Source organism: Leptinotarsa decemlineata, unplaced genomic scaffold, assembly GCF_025532065.1.
Source record: "Leptinotarsa decemlineata unplaced genomic scaffold, Ldec_3_MD MMD2_tig00001064_RagTag_RagTag, whole genome shotgun sequence".
Taxonomy (NCBI): Eukaryota; Metazoa; Arthropoda; class Insecta; order Coleoptera; family Chrysomelidae; genus Leptinotarsa; species Leptinotarsa decemlineata.
The window spans coordinates 9,905,966-9,922,352 of record NW_027412558.1 but is presented as its reverse complement, the minus strand read 5'-3'; the positions used below and the strand labels follow the sequence as shown (position 1 = coordinate 9,922,352).

Here is a 16,387-nt window from a genome sequence, read left to right as displayed (position 1 = left end):
TGAACACAAAATTCAAGACTGTTTACGTACATTACAACAACGTGACAAAAAATCAATGAAACATTTCAAATAGAACTTTTTCTAATATTTTTCCCGCAAAGTTATACTAGGAAATATTAATGCAAGAAACAGAGAATGCCAATAGCTCTCTTCGAGTTTCTGGAAAAACAGAAAAAATATATGAAAATTACTATGTTTTATTAACCTCAATAAGTTGACCTAAATGTAGAATTATTTTTCCAAATTTTTTTTATAATGTCAATAATTCAGAAAATTCAAAAGAGCAGGTGTACATTCGTTCACAGCACGCATATAAAAAAAAAAACTCATTTTCAGACTTCTGAAAAAGAAAGAAATAAAATAAATCTACAGGACGTCTCAATATTCCTCTTTATGAAAAAATACCCGACAATACCTAGACAATATTGTTAACTCACTCTATATATGTCCAAACAAATTACGTCTATGGAAATAGAAAGAAAGAAACTACAATATACTAGACACGACTGAAGAAGCTACTATATATCGAAACACGTGTTGCGTTTTTGTAAAACTGTTTAGGGGCTAGTATAGGCACGCCTGAAGAAGCTATTTTATAACGAAACACGTGTTGCGTTTTTGTAAAACTGTTTAGGGACTAGTATAGGCACGCCTGAAGAAGCTATTTTATAGCGAAACACGTGTTGCGTTTTTGTAAAACTGTTTAGGGGCTAGTATAGGCACGCCTGAAGAAGCTATTTTATAACGAAACACGTGTTGCGTTTTTGTAAAACTGTTCAGGAGCTGGTATAGGCACGCCTGAAGAAGCTACTTTATAACGAAACACGTGTTGCGTTTTTGTAAAACTATTTGGGAGCTAGTATAGGCACGTCCGAAAGAGCTATTTTATAGCAAAAACGTGTTGCGTTTTTGTAAACCGTTTGGGAGCTGGTATGGGCACACCTAAAGAAGCTATTTTATAGCGAAACACATGTTGCGTGTTTGTAGAACTGTTTAGTGAAAGTCCCAAGTCCAGGTATGTGGTGAAATATTTGGTAATACTTGATAAAAATCTATGAGTAACACATTGTGAAATTTTCACCAAACAAAGGTGCAACACGTGTTTCATCATATAACAGCTTCTTCAGGCATGTTCAGTATTGAACGAGCCTAAATCGATTATATTTTGTAGGTTAGGATAGAAAAATGAAGCATTAATTCAAACTAATGATAAACTAAAAAAGGAGTTCAAAAAATAGTCTTTTTCATGAGGTTTTTTTTGCATGGATGGCATGTGAGAATTGTTTTTTAAACCAGTAACTAAATAGGAGGTCTATGAAATAAACAAATTTGTGAAAGTGGGTAAGTAAATAATCTGGTGGCACTAAATAAATGCACAGGCATCGACTAAAATGTGAATGAAATAAACCCATCCCTTTGTGAGTATCCTAACATCTACAAAAAAGTGAAAAACAAACATCTCAACTGGTCAAAGCCTGAATTCTTCGATAGATTTAAATAGTGGTTATGACACTACTACAGAAAGAGGGCTGGGTATTTTACAAGGTCCAGGTAGAAAAATCAACATACCCAGGAAAGGAACCCAGAAATATTGTCTTATTCTGTATGGAACAAGAAATAATTCAAATATTCTTTCAAAATGATATTGAACTAATTTGAAGGGAATGAATGGTTTTTAGGTTTTCTATGTCTCCAACATAAAGAAAGTGAGAAAAGACGAAGAAATGAAATGTATCAATGAGAATATTTACCAAAGATGTGTAGATCAGACACAAAAGATTCTTTCAGATAAAATCCGAAACAAAATCCATTGAAAACAAAACTTTCAAATATATAAACATTGAAATAGGTACACGACATTTTTCCTATTCAGTTCATACTGCCAACATTTGTTATAGAAACAGATATTGATGAAAGAGTATTGACAAAAAACTTCACTGAGGGGGAAAACTATATTTTCCAGTCTTCATCTCCTCATGAGCAACCTTTTAACTGATTTCGGAAGAAGATTCACTCGACTCTTGCAAAATTTTACGTCACAGAAACAAATGAATTACATTCAATTTCATATAATTAAAACTGTTTCAGGTGGATTTTTTCATCTCCATCGTATCTAAAAAAAACTGATGTGCATGATCTATTTATAAAGATTTCCTAAGCAGTCATTTATTTCTTCCTTTCTCAGGAAGTTTCCCACTTTCTATCTAAAAATGGAGAAGTGATTCTGAACTGTCGATAGAAGGACGTTAACGTAAGTTAATATCTACTATAATACTAGTTTTGAGTCCATGTGGTATGATTATTACCGTGGCAAACCTGAAATAGGAAGTCGGAGGGTCATTCTCAATTGTTAACACTGCAGCCATTTAAGATTTTATCCAGGACGACTCCAAATTTACCAAGTAAGAAAAGAACGCCGTAACTATTTCAGTCGTTACCAATAACTTTTTCTCCACTTACCAATCATGTGTATCCAAGCCGGTGAAAATAAGAACCCACAAAACACCCACAACATAAACAACAAACAAAAAGTACAAGCGAAAACCATAAAAACTAACAAAGCGGAACGTCACGATAACTTTTGTGCACAAGAACAAGCGTAGCCGAAGATATGCCGGCTTCGAAGTTTGTTGCAGGCAGCGCAGCGGTCACTATTCCAAGACCTACTCCGTGTGTACTTCTTCTGCTCAAAACGCGCACTGAACTGTCACGAGCACGCCGCGAAGAAGCGACGTTGCCACGAGTGCGGTTTTTAGTGGATATGGAGAATAAATCTATTTGACCGTGATACACCGCAGAAATCTGAATTTTTGGAGTTCTCTAACAGTATATTGTATTTTCAAATTGTGGTTATTACTCGAATACTTTACTCCCACATTAAATAAATTTTTGAACCACGTATTTTTGACCGCTGATCCCGAATCTGAAGTCATATGTGGCCGTTCAATCGACTTTCATAGATACTACCATCCAAAAGTAATTTTTTAAATATCTGTTCGTTTCAGGTCGTTGAATACATTATCAAAATAAGACAAAATAACCACTTGAAGTGAATAAATATGTTTTTCAGAGTTTTTCGAAGTTTCAAGAGTGATAAATTTCACAGTTGTCATAGAAATTTTAAACTATCTGGAAAACTGTTCCTCGGGTACCAATGAGAGGACCAATGACTTTCATTTTACCGTTAATTTTATAAATCTCTTCGAAAAGTTTGATGGTTGGTTCATAAATTTCTTTTTCTTTTTCTGCTGTACTCATAAACTTAAATTTCTTTCGGATAATATAGAGGCTATTAGGTGACGAATGACGTAGTGCCTAGTGTACCTAGAAGTTAACCAAATGGACACAATTCCAAAACGTGAGGACCCAATACAATGTCTGTACTAATTTCCGTCCTGGGATCTACCAGTTATTTCTCTTAGGTTCACTGCACATTCTGTTATTTTAATACTTTCCATTCACGCATATGTAGTCAGGCCCTCTTGTGCAGTGATTCAAGAATTTGCTGGAGTTAGTGGTCGTAAAGCTCAATATTAAATTATTCCAGTTATCTCAAGTTTCTCTAAAAATATTTCTCAACTTTCGTTCAAAATAGGTTCATGTGTCATTTAATAACTATTTTCAGTTTCTTCAAACATGTGTTGGGTTCATCATGGAATAATCTTAATTTTTGTAGTAGCACTACAAGCGTCCCTTGACGCTTGAAAGAGAACTTCTCTTCTCACTTCTGGAAAAGAGTACCGCATACTGTCTAGAAAGTCTGAAGTTAACACCACAATCGCTTGTGGTAAATATTCAAAGGAAATGTTTGCCCTATCTCAGATCTGTGAAGAAACTTCAAAAATTGATGAATACGATAAAGTACTGATTGATTCGACTCTTCAATGGATTGCATCAGCACTATAACTCAAGAAAATTTTCTCTTGATTCAGTTTTGTTCATTTTTCAGGTTGTGGAAGGTTGAAAACCCGACCCGACTCTCGTTGAAAAGAGAGCTCGCCCAAACGGATAGAGAAACTCTAAATGCATAGATCTAGATATTGAAAGATGACAGTGTTCTAGTTAGCACTTACTTCGTTTGCAGAAAATGCTGGTCGTTTGCAGATATTGCTACACTGAATCAATATTTGTGTTGAGCTCTTTGATGTTGCAAAAATCGGTTCCAAATTTGTTACTAGATATTTGTCTAGTCTAAAACCTAGAGTTTTACCATGCCACTTAGTTGGAGCTTGAGTAAAATAATCCTAATGAGTGAACTTAATAATATCTGCGGAATGAAGCTCCCAAATCAACCTATTTTATATTGGATTGGTGGGTCATATGAGTCACATATGAGTGAATAATATATTGCTGTGTTTTACGGGAATTGAATACATTTGGCAATATTATGAAATATGTGCCACCTTCCATGTGGAAAATAGTCTTTGAAAACACAGCACAGACATTATTTCTGTTAAAAATCTGAATAGGACCATTTTGCATTTTTGCAAACGTAACTAATATTCAACTGAGTTTATTGGTGAAACAATTAACAAAATTATATAATTGGGTAGTTATATTGAAATGTTCAAAAAATCTAATGAACAGAATATTAAAAATATAGCACTTTTGTCAAAATATCGACCGTTGTTGCCATTTAAGACGGTTAAAGTTTTTAAAGGACTGTTCAAATTTTACACAATTAACATTATGATGAAACCACAGATAATCGAATTATTTATGTGACTGAAAATTTTAAGAACTCTGATATATAAAATAATTACTTTTTTATCCAATTGAGCGATTTATTTCTCAGAAGGTTTTTCTCAAATACTTTTTAGTGTTTCATTTGTGTCAGATATCCTGAATTTATATTATATTACTTAAACTTTTTTCTCTATCAAAGATATTTTGTTGGAAGAGATCTCATTTTTTCAGATTTATCCATGATACTAACAGAACAATTTTCACAAACATTTATTTATGTCTAGACTTTCGCTAACACCATAGCTTCCTCGTCATTAATTTTCATCAAATAACGGGTTATACCATTCATTATTCAGATATTGAAAGTTGTGGAAACTGAGAAAAACCACATTGTCCTCGTTTGAATTTGTCTTAGAAAAATTATTTTTAGACTCTATAAGAGTCGTCAATCTTTAATGAAACGTATCAAATAAATACATAATAATAAAATTGTTTGTCAAACTGCTCATGAGGTCACCAAAAAATAATAATTTTGAATTAAGTTTCCTAAGTGACAATGAAAATAAAGTATCAAGTATCTTCCGAGGAGCACGAACTTTCGGACGACATTTATGAAGAAACGCTTATGGCAAAGACGAAAAACACCTGGAGCGAGCGGCCCAAAGTGCATAATTTACGATATTTTTTCAACCCAGCTGCGCATCGGGATCCATTTCTTTAATCTGCTGCTAGTGCTTTTCAAAAGCCGAACTTTTCCCTTCAGCAAACACCACTTTGCTAATTCATTCGATTCATTCAACCATCTAGTTTTCCCCCACGGAATAACAATTACCTAGACTTGGGCCAGACGGGAGCAACCTGTATGTATGCGAATTATAATTTTCTCCGGCCACTTGATCGGCTATACTTGTAAGTTTAGGCCAGTTTCGGCGAGAAACAAAACAGCTGCGATAACATGTGGACACGAGGACAACGCGCATGTCTAATGTGGTTTAGCGTTGTTGTCAGATTGACAACACAGTCCTGTATTTCATAAAATCTGTGATAAAATAAGGCACTATTCGTCAGGAATATTTAGCACGACTAGTTGTGCTTGGTTATTCGGCTGTGGGTTCATTTTGCGTCTGCAGGTAACATGATTTGACGGCAGCGGCGGATTGACATGGGAATGTTGTTTATTATTCTTGTACGCCTCGAAAGTTGTGCCAATATGAAAACAGTTGAGTCCACCAGATACAACTTCAAAATCATCAAATTAACGTTTCAAAATCCTCTATCACGAGAAGATGGCACTCATAAAATTGAACGGATACCTATTCACTCGTCAAACCGAAAATTTATATGAATTCAAAGAAAATATTTTTAAGTTAAATTTCGTAATTATAATTGTCAATGAAAATCAAAGAATGGATAAGAAAATAATGGCAATGAACTTTCTGAGAACGCTGTAATGCCAAAGAATCGCTTTAGGACCGTTCTGTTTCTGTGTGATCTTGAAATCTCAGAATTAGCAGAAAACCCGGGATACACCGGTCGTAACAACCATATATCTACTAAAGAAACCACAGACAAAATCAGCAGAATTCTTCGCTAACACAACATAGCAACATCATTCGTAGCAGAACGTACAATAAGGTCCATGCTCCGTTATTCAAAGTACCAGCTACCAGTGGAGTCTCAAGGAGTTCATGAAGTACCATGTCAAGGTTGTGACAAGATTTACATCGACCAGATCAACACCAGATTTTATCACACACCGCACAACCCCAAAAACAAAACTCACCATATGATAATTCAGGTATAATGACAAAGGCAGACGGAACAGCACAGGTAATCAGGCCAACACAGGTAATGGGAGCAACCCAGGTAAATGGAATGTTGGATATTGAGTGATATGCTATCAATCAATGAAAAGGAACTATTGGACAAGCACTCATAGGAAAGTGGGCAGACTGCAGACACGTGTTTCTGGTTACTTATCATTCTTCAGTACGGTACAGCCAACTGTAAAGGATAGGCAACACTTAGTTGCGAAAAAGGGTCAAAACAAACTAGCGGATTCGTAGCATCGTCAGAAGACCTTGTGATTACAAGGACTACTCCCAATTCAGTGACGGGTGCAGCTATAGCAACATGCGTGACATCCGAATCCAAAATAAAACAAACATGAATCTTTTGAGAATCCTGAAAATTTACTGAATGACTAAATAGAATTGAATGCTTCCCTTCTGTTGTATCTGTTTCCTAATGTGGAAATTGGTATTCAATTTATTACGAGACCATTCAATGAGTTTGTGAAATTTCTTTAATTATGTTTAAATTGAAAAGGTTAAATTTTTAGGAGCGATTAAGGTTTTAACTTTCAACTTCTCCATCTTTTCACAAAAAATGTGGGAATCTTTCAAAGAAAGGAAGAAAACAATTGATATCAAAATAAACTATTTTTTCATGTGTAGATCATGCAAGCAACGAAAGAATGTGTCTAAACCTGAAACGAATTATTCCATCTATAAAATTTATTTTCAATCTCAACCATTATATTCTCAAAAAACTCAACCTGAATATAATTAGTAGCTTTTCTATGTCATCTAACTCCTTCCACCCAATGAAAATACTTCCCCAAAAGATAAATCACAAAAATGCCTTTCCTTCTTTTTCAGTTTCGAGTAGATTTTTATTGCATTACCAGTACCTTTCCGGTTCTTTAATAATATTATGTCCGATAGAATCGATGGTGGTAGCAGGAACTTCTCTGATCTGTTTTAATTCTCTTCGGTGCACCGACAAAAAACTGGAGCAAAGAGTACACCGACTATGCTGTGGTTAATTTCACGAAGTGATAGACAGGTGGAACTGTCACAGATTGGAGATCTCCGAACTCCAGTGGCGTACGAGAATGTTGCGAGTAGGAATATTTAGATTTGACGAAAAGTATATCAAAAAAATAAAAGATATTCAAGATAAACTTTCATATGAGAATTTCTCCTTCAGTTTATGAAACAGCAATACATGTGTTCCGCTATATAATAACTTCCTCAGGCGTGTTTATTCTATGAATGAGAGTTTATGACAAACTATAATATAAAACCATAGAAATTTATGTTTACTCCTGAAGACAAATAGATATCCAAAAAAGATAATGACTATGTTTATGCCATCTGTTTCATCAATTTCGGAAAAAACACAAACCTTCATTTCGTGGGGGTCACAGCTAAGAACGTTTTTTTTTATTTCAACATATGTAGAGTACATTATTCGAATTTCTATTTAATCATTATGAATCTTTTTATATAAACAGGATACCTTATAAAACATATATGAAGTATTTAAATTTAAAAGTGTCAGTACAATATAAATGAATCAATATGAGAACTATATTTTAATGCTTTTAATGCTTGGCTGGGATTATCAATTTTTAAAAGTTATTACCTAAAATTACCTAACCTTACAAACAAAGTAGCTAGATTTTGAGATTTTTTTGACAAACAATTTTTTTATCTCACATAATTTTTTTTATTAATTATTATTATTATTATTATATTATTTATTAATAAAAAGTATCGTATGTTACTTCTAATACCTCATGTATACAGAATTTCAATGATCCCTTGAGTAGTTCTCGCGTGAAACCGTAACAAACAAACTAACATTCGCATTTATAATATTAGTAGGGAAGTAGGGATAATAATGAAATCAAAACTATGGAGAATCTTTGGATAAAAACTTGAAAAAACAATAGAACTCTAACAAAGTTCAAAGTGAATTACGCAAAAATCCGTTCTATATTATTTCCAGACTTATCATACAAAATTCTGAACATTTGATGAAAGGAATATCCAAAATAAAATTCAGTTCAAAGCGATTGAAGGTATCAATATAGATGTGGGCGAAGAACCAATAGAAGATTATTCCAGAATTTTCACTTTAATTCTGGAAATAGTTTATTCCACTTACTTGACCAGTTTGTTACGATTAGGTGTAGAGTTGTGGAACATATTTATTATTCAAAAATTCAGAACACAAGTAATTTGATGAAAGTTATATCTTGATTCATAAATATGGTTTCAGAACCGAAATATATACATATATTTTTTCCAGAAAGAAATCAGAATTTTATAATTTTTAAATATAGTTCGAATGGTAGCATTTCCCAAGTGAATCCTGAATTATTCAGCAAAGAAAACATTCAAAACACAAAAAAACACGTTTTTCCTTCATAACGTACAGTACACTATTTACGACTACTCGTATTTGTAACCTTTCATTGCAAAGGTTCTTGCATTATGCTCCAAGTAGCACCTACAGTACACATAATGAGATATAGCAGGTGGAAAATTGACACACTGCACAACCACAATCTGTTTATATGTACTTTACTATCAAACTCCATCACCATCATTTGAACACGAGTAATAGAATGCAATCAAGGATTCTAAACGTAACTAAGAGGCGGTATTCATGACCGCCATTCTCTTGAGGTCTGGGAACAGGAAAAAATCGCTGGTCGCCAGATCTGGAGAATACGATGGATGCGGTTCATTGTTTTGATGAAACAGCACTTTCTTTTTCTTCAAATGGGTCCCTTTTCTGTGATTTCTTCCTTCAATCGCTACAATAACGATATGTGATAACCGCTGTTGATGTTTCTTCCTTTTCAAGAGAAATATTAAATCATGCGCATCACAAAATACTGATACCATAACCTTACCGGCCGACTCGACGGTTGCATTTTTGCACGCTCTGTAGTCCGTTAACCACGTTCATTCCACTTAGAGGACTATCGTTTTCATCTGGTGTGAAATGATGGAGCCATGTATCATCCATTGTTACATATGGACGCATAAATTCCTGTTAGAAAAAAACAAGCACTTTTTCCAATCGTTAGAGCTGTAATATTTTTCTAGATGCTCGTTTCATCAACCAAATTAACACCTTTAGAAGATGAAGTAAACTCGATTGGGAAAAATCGTTGTTTTTTGGTTTCTTCTACGTTAGAGGGTCCAGTTTTACCTTTCACCTCTTTCTTGTTCAACTTTCAAAATATTCATCAACGTAACTTAGCTCAGATTAATCTGTGTGAAATTATGAATGGAATGAGCAAGGGCCGGATTTGAAATTCTTGAGGCCCTGGAGCAACGAAAGAGTGGAAGCCTCTAATTTTTTTTTCTATAAAAAATAATAGTTGTTCAAAACTGTTGGAATATGAACTGAATTGCAACTTATATTCCCCCTGTATAGTTTTATGTGGTTGCTAAATGTTTGACTGTCACGGGTATGTTTGTATGAGTAGAAGTTCCGAAAAGCAATCAGTATCAATTGATGAAGTTACTGCTTTGAGTAAAATGTAATCAGAAACAAGCATTAGTCTGCCAGTTGATAGTCCTGTTCTACGAGACAGATATAAATTGCAAAAACCTGAAAGATACGATGCTTTTGCTATGCTTGTAGAAGAACCCGATAGTGTTGACGAGGCCATCTCATCTAATGAATCTGAGATTTGAAGAAAAGCAATGGACGAAGAAATGCAGTCGCTAGTAGAAAATGACACCTGAATATTACTGAAAAAGCCAATCGGAAAATAAACATTGAAAATCGTTGAGTATCCACAGTTAAAGCAAATCCTGATGAAAATATAAGATTTAAAGCAAAATTAGTTGCAAACATTTTTTCTCAAGAAGCTGGTATTGACTTTGATGATACTTTTGCACCAGTTGCTCGATTTGATACCATAAGAACTATAAGAATCAATGTCTGATTTCGAAAATTTGCACTTGTCACCATTTGAGTAAAGACGGCCTTTTTATACGGATTACTAGACGAATAACTTTATATGGAGCAACCGGATAACTATCACGACGGTACTGATAAGGTGTGCAAGTTACTGTGTAGTCTGTATGGTTTAAAGCAGGCAACTCGTTGTTGGAATTTGCGCTTCATCGAATTTCTGAAGAAAAAAGGATTGCAGCAAAGTACATTGATGCATGTTTATTTATCAGAAACGAACCTGATAAATTACTTGTTGTAATTTATGTTGACAACGGATTAGTATCGGGAACTGATTTAAAGAGCAATGAGAAATTTCTCAATGAGATGAAAACTGAGTTAAAGATAACTGAGTGTACAGCAAGAAGATATCTTGGGATTGAAATAAATGAATCAAACGGATGTGTGTTCCTCAGCCAGGAAATATACATTGGAAAACTTCCACAAAAGTTCAATTTATGTCAGTGTGATCCTGCCAAAACCCCAATTGAGAAATGTCACTTTGGATATTTTTCCAAATATTCCTTTAAAATTAGCCATAGGCAGTCTTATGTATTTATTCCTGAAATTGCCTTTGCTGTTCATTTTGTAGCACAAACAGTGACGAAACCCAAGTATCATCACTTGGGGAGATAGTGAAAAGAATATAAAGTATCTTCGAGGGACAACTGACTATGGCATTAGTTATGAAGCTGATATATACGTTTTCTCCAAGCTTACAGTGATTCCAATATGCAGGTGATTTATCTTCGCGTAAGTCAACTTCTGGATTTGTCTGCAAATTAAATCAAGGTGTACTAACATGGTTTAGTTAAAAACAACGGTCGGTTTCATTATCAACGATGGAGGCAGAGTACATTGCAGCAAGTGAAGTCACTAAGGAAGTTACCTGGTTGAATTGTCTTCTTGATGAAATTTATATATGTGTGAAGACCATCCTAATATTCACATAGACGTTCGATACCATTTTCTTAGAGAAAAAGAACAAGAAAGTATATTTCAAGTACGACATATAGCAGGCGAGGATCAGATGGATATTCACACCAAATCACTTAGCACAACTCGTTTTGAGAAGCTGAGAGATCTACTGGGTGTTACTAACAGACCACTGCACTTCAGTTAGGGCAGTGTTGGAATATGAACTGAATTGCAACTTATATTTACCCTGTATAGTTTTATATGGTTGCTAAATGTTGTTGTTGTTAAGTTCAGTTTGTCAATTTATTCTATTCAAAGTTTGACTGTCACGTGACAAGTTGGGCCCTGAGAAATTTCCCGCTAAAAAAAGTTTCAAAAAAGGAAGCGGACGAAAATCGACGCATTCAATGATATTCTCTTTTAAACATTTCCATTCAAGTGATTTCGTTGAACAATTTGAGACATTTAGAGCTCGAAGAAGCGAGAAGTTGTAAAGATGACCTGCAGGTTCAACCATTTTTCGGATTTTTTTACTCAATTTATTTCTTTACAACTCATTACACATTAAAAAAGTATTGCCACTAAAATGCTACATTAAATCAAACATTGATAGTAAATGGAATCTTGCAATCAGGGCTGATATACTGATAACATCTTTATTATGAGTTGAAGGGGTTATATTTTTTATGAGTGGGAAAGAAAGTTTTTGGTTTTCTACTACTCCATCTTGATACAAAAAAAAGAAGGATGTGGGAGTCTTCCAAAGAAAGGAAGGAAGTAACTCTATACATGGATGTGTAGATCATGCAAAGAAGTAACTTTCAGACACACTGAAAGAAAGTCCTCCTGAAACAGCTACTTTCATATAAACGAAATTATACGAAAGAAAAAATTCTTTCGAAACAAATACATGTATAGAGTTACTTCCTGCCTTTCTTTGGGAAACTCCCACATCCTCCTTTTTTTGTATCAAGATGGAGTAGTAGAAAGTCAAAAACTTTCTTTCCCAAAAATTAATCACTCCTAAAAAATATAACCCCTTTAATTTAAATAAGATTCCTCTTGGCTGGGATTAAATTAAATAGGTAAATGAATGTCATTACGATGTCATCGATGACATAAGCAGATCGAGCTTATTCCGTGACATTTAAAAATCGTAATTCATGAATGAAGTGTGTGTATTTTCTATAATGTTATCCAATTTGGTACTGAAGAGCCTTAGGGCAAGTGTCTTAAGGCGAAACATCGGTGTATACCAGTGAGGATGGCAGTGTTCTATCTAAGTGAATTTGTTACCATTCATTTAAAGTAGAACTCATGTGAATGATATCTGATTTTTATTCCACAACGAATGTTTGAAATACAAACTGAGTAGAGAAAAGTATCTTCTGTATAATTCAGTGTTCATATAGAAGTATTTGTTTCGAAAGAATTTTTTCTTTCGTATAATTCAATGTTTATATGAAAGTAGCTGTTTCAGGAGGACTTTCTTTCAGTTTGTGTCTGAAAGTTACTTTTTTGCATGATCTACACATCCATGTATAGAGTTACTTTCTTCCTTTCTTTGGAAGACTCCCACATCCTTCTTTTTTTTGTATCAAGATGGAGTGGTAGAAAGCCAAAAACTTTCTTTCCCAAAAAACCTTTATTATGTTTGTGCAAGTATTGTTAGTAAAAATTCAACAAAAAAATATTTGGGGGGAAAACGTGAAAGTTGTTGACTCGTCAAAATTTGGCTATTTTTTTATATTTATTGCTAGGACCCCCTTTCCCAGGGCAGTGGCCTCGCCTACACTCCCCCAAATTCGGCAATGGATTGACCCCTCAATCATAGTTTCGGATGAAGGCGAACTGAAATTATGTGAACAAGACTAAAATTCGGTTGAGTTTAGTATCAATGCGCTCGCTCCAATTTGCATTATAAATTGTAGTGGAAAACCTCAACTCAAAATATTTCTTGTTGAGTGAAAAAAATCTCCATATGAATTTGATTGGCCGAGAAAGTGACCTCACTTTTAGTGAACTGAGACAGAGGCGACCTATTTATAGTTTTGTACATCCGGCCTATTTCACACGACAACGTCGAATTTTTGTGACCAGAACTAAAAACTGAAAATCCGTTTTACTTTTATTTCAGCATAAACAAACCGCCAACATAAAACAATCAACATCCCACCTGTACTGAATTACAACACTCGCCCTTCACGACATATAACTCAATCACTCAGGCGCATATGTAAATCAACGAATGTTTTTCCAAAGGTTTCAGGGTTCCATTTGATTTATAAGCAAACACCGAGGGGATGAAGGGATGAACAAAATTAGAATGGAAGCGCCCCGAACACGCTTTTTAGATGCGGAGGCATTTCGTTTGTCACCTGTGGCCACAGATTTCAAATGACGCCATACGGCCGGTTGTCGAATTGAGAAAAGGGTTGTTAAAATGAGTTTTCGGTGTGAAAAATGGACCAATTCCGAAACACAAATGAATATTTTATTGTCTTTTGTGTATCTGGACGTTCGACTCAATTTCAAAGTTAAGCAATACGTATACGCTTAGAACGTCAAAGACGTCAGAATAGAGTATACCGCCGTCTCTTCAAAAAATAAGGTGAATTTTGATTTTTTCCAAAAAATATTCATTTTTTCTATTTTGTTCCTTTCACAGCAGTCCATCCATCGTTTTTTCCAATCCCCGAAGCAGTTCTGATATACACTTTTTGGTATGTCCTAGAGTGATTCGGTCGTTAACTCCACAATACTGGACGTTTTCTTCGTATTGCTTCTCACAAGCGGCGAATAACTTTAAAATAATACTCCTCATAGACCGTACGACCATGTGGCAAGCACTCCTGATGCATTCCGCCATGGTATTCGAAAAAAACAGTGAGCAAAACCTTGAAATTTGTCCAACTTGGCGTGCGTTTTTGGTTTTTCCTGGGCTCTTCCATTCTGACGATTGGACTTTGGTTTCAATGTCACTAGTTATGATTCTGTTAAGAAAACTTGGATTGCCATTGACGTCATTCAACAATTCCTGAGCTGACTCAGAGTGCAATCACCGTATGCCACTGTCAATATTTCAAGTGTTTTTTGAGCACTCAATTCATTTTTTTACACAGAATTTGATGCAAATTCTTTGATTAATTTTATTGATAGTAGAAAATCGCCGAACACGCAAAATGCTATCGCGGAAATATACGCGAAATTTGAACATTCATCCTAATTGAATAGAACTGGCTGATACTTGATGAAAATACATATTAAAACTGATCAATACAGTTTATTGTATGTTTTTTTTACTATAAAGGGTTTTACAAAAACCGCGACACGTGTTTCGCTATACAATAGCTTCCTCGAGCATAAACAGTTTATGCTTGGGGAAGCTATTGTATAGAGAAACACGTGTCGCTCTATTCATTATTAACTCTTGAGAAAGCTATTGTATAGCGAAACACGTGTCTCGGTTTTTGTAAAACCCTTCATAGTGAAAATCATACAATACACTCTATTAATTAGATTCACCCTAATTTTGAAAAATCCACGTACATATCTAACAAGCAAACTTACGTTATAAATCCATAACTAAGTGGAAACTGGAAAATCCATCATGTTACATAACTGTGAATCTCCATTTTTAACTTCTTGTATTTTCTTTCCTGGAGTGAAGTTTGTCAAAGCTTTATGGGTGATACATTATACATAGATGTCAGCCTCCCAAATTCATCTTTCAGATAATTTTAAAATAATTTATGTCCCTTCTAATTAGCGGTTATCTGTCATCTGAAATAAATAGAAGGTAATTGAAAATTTGAATAAAAACTCAAAATATAACCTGTACCAGTCATACTTTGAAGCCATTCATTTTCCATTGAGTCACTCTATGAAGTGTTCTATGGATGCAATTTCTTTCATTCAAAAATAAAAATTTGATAGATAATGCTTCTAGTCCTGATAAAATATCCATCAGCATAACTGGAAAATTTGTCAAGTGGGATCTCAAGAATTGTTCAACAAAATAGCGCCATTCTTTTCTGTCGGAGAATCGATCATCTTATATAAAAAATGCAAATATCTACTGATGAATTAACTGGTTGCTATTAGTGATATCGAAAATTGCAGATAAATCTGTGAATTAATATTTTTTTCATTATTTCAGATGCTTGATCATCTGAAACAATGGACAGTTTGGTTTCTGCAAGCAAAAATTAACAGTTGTCCTCTTTCATGTCACCTATTTTTTTAAAGTTCGTTCGTTACCCCACGATTGTCTGTACAATCAAAGCTACTATTCTCCAGGAACTCACATTACCTCATACTCTTTTTCTATTGTATATCAACGGCCATGACCAGAAAAACCAAAAAATAGTATGGAAAAGCTGGAAAACCAGAGCTGAAATTAAGACACAGTGAATGTTGCGCTTGATATAGGGCCTTTGACCGTGTGTGGAATGAGGGTTTGCTGGCCAATCTTCCATGCTATGGCTTGTCGGATCATTTCTGTGTATGATCCGGCTTCCTTAAAGAACGTTCCCTACAAGTGGCCGTCGATGGATATCTCTCGAATATATTCACCATCAGTGCTGGTGATCCCCATGGATCCATATTGTCTTCTACCCTTTTTTATTGTATATCAATAACTTATTGGAAAAAACAAGAATCCAATATATTGCTTTGCTGACGACAGCAAACTTGTCTCGTCATTCCATTTGGATTCCAGGATATTGGCAACGGAGGCACATCCTCACCGGCAGCAGGAGGTTGCATATCATAATGAGGATCTAGAACTGATTTCAAATTGGGGTGGAATTAACCAGGTTCAATTCAATGCCACAAAAACCAAAGCATTGGTTTTCTCCAAGAAGATGAATGTTTCCGAACCGGATATAATAATGTCAGGTGAGATAATTCCATTTTCTGCTTTGTTGGGGGTTGAAATAGACACAAATGAGGCACAATCATGTCGCTGGAATTGCAAAGGCTGCTTCTCAAAAGCTTGGAACACTGTTCCGAACCAGAA

The 16,387-nt window shown here is 34.8% G+C and overlaps 1 protein-coding gene across 3 annotated transcripts in view; it reads right to left on the bottom strand.

Annotated features, from left to right (window-relative positions):
- The window catches only part of LOC111503577 (rho guanine nucleotide exchange factor 10), a 432,407-nt gene extending 429,715 nt beyond the window's left edge, over positions 1-2,692 (bottom strand). For all 3 annotated transcript variants that reach the window (XM_074175648.1, XM_023157920.2, XM_023157921.2), the window contains exon 1: positions 2,461-2,692. The gene's annotated coding sequence lies outside the window, so the exon portion shown is untranslated. The remainder of the gene's footprint in view (positions 1-2,460) is intronic.
- Between the last annotated feature and the right edge of the window lie 13,695 nt (positions 2,693-16,387).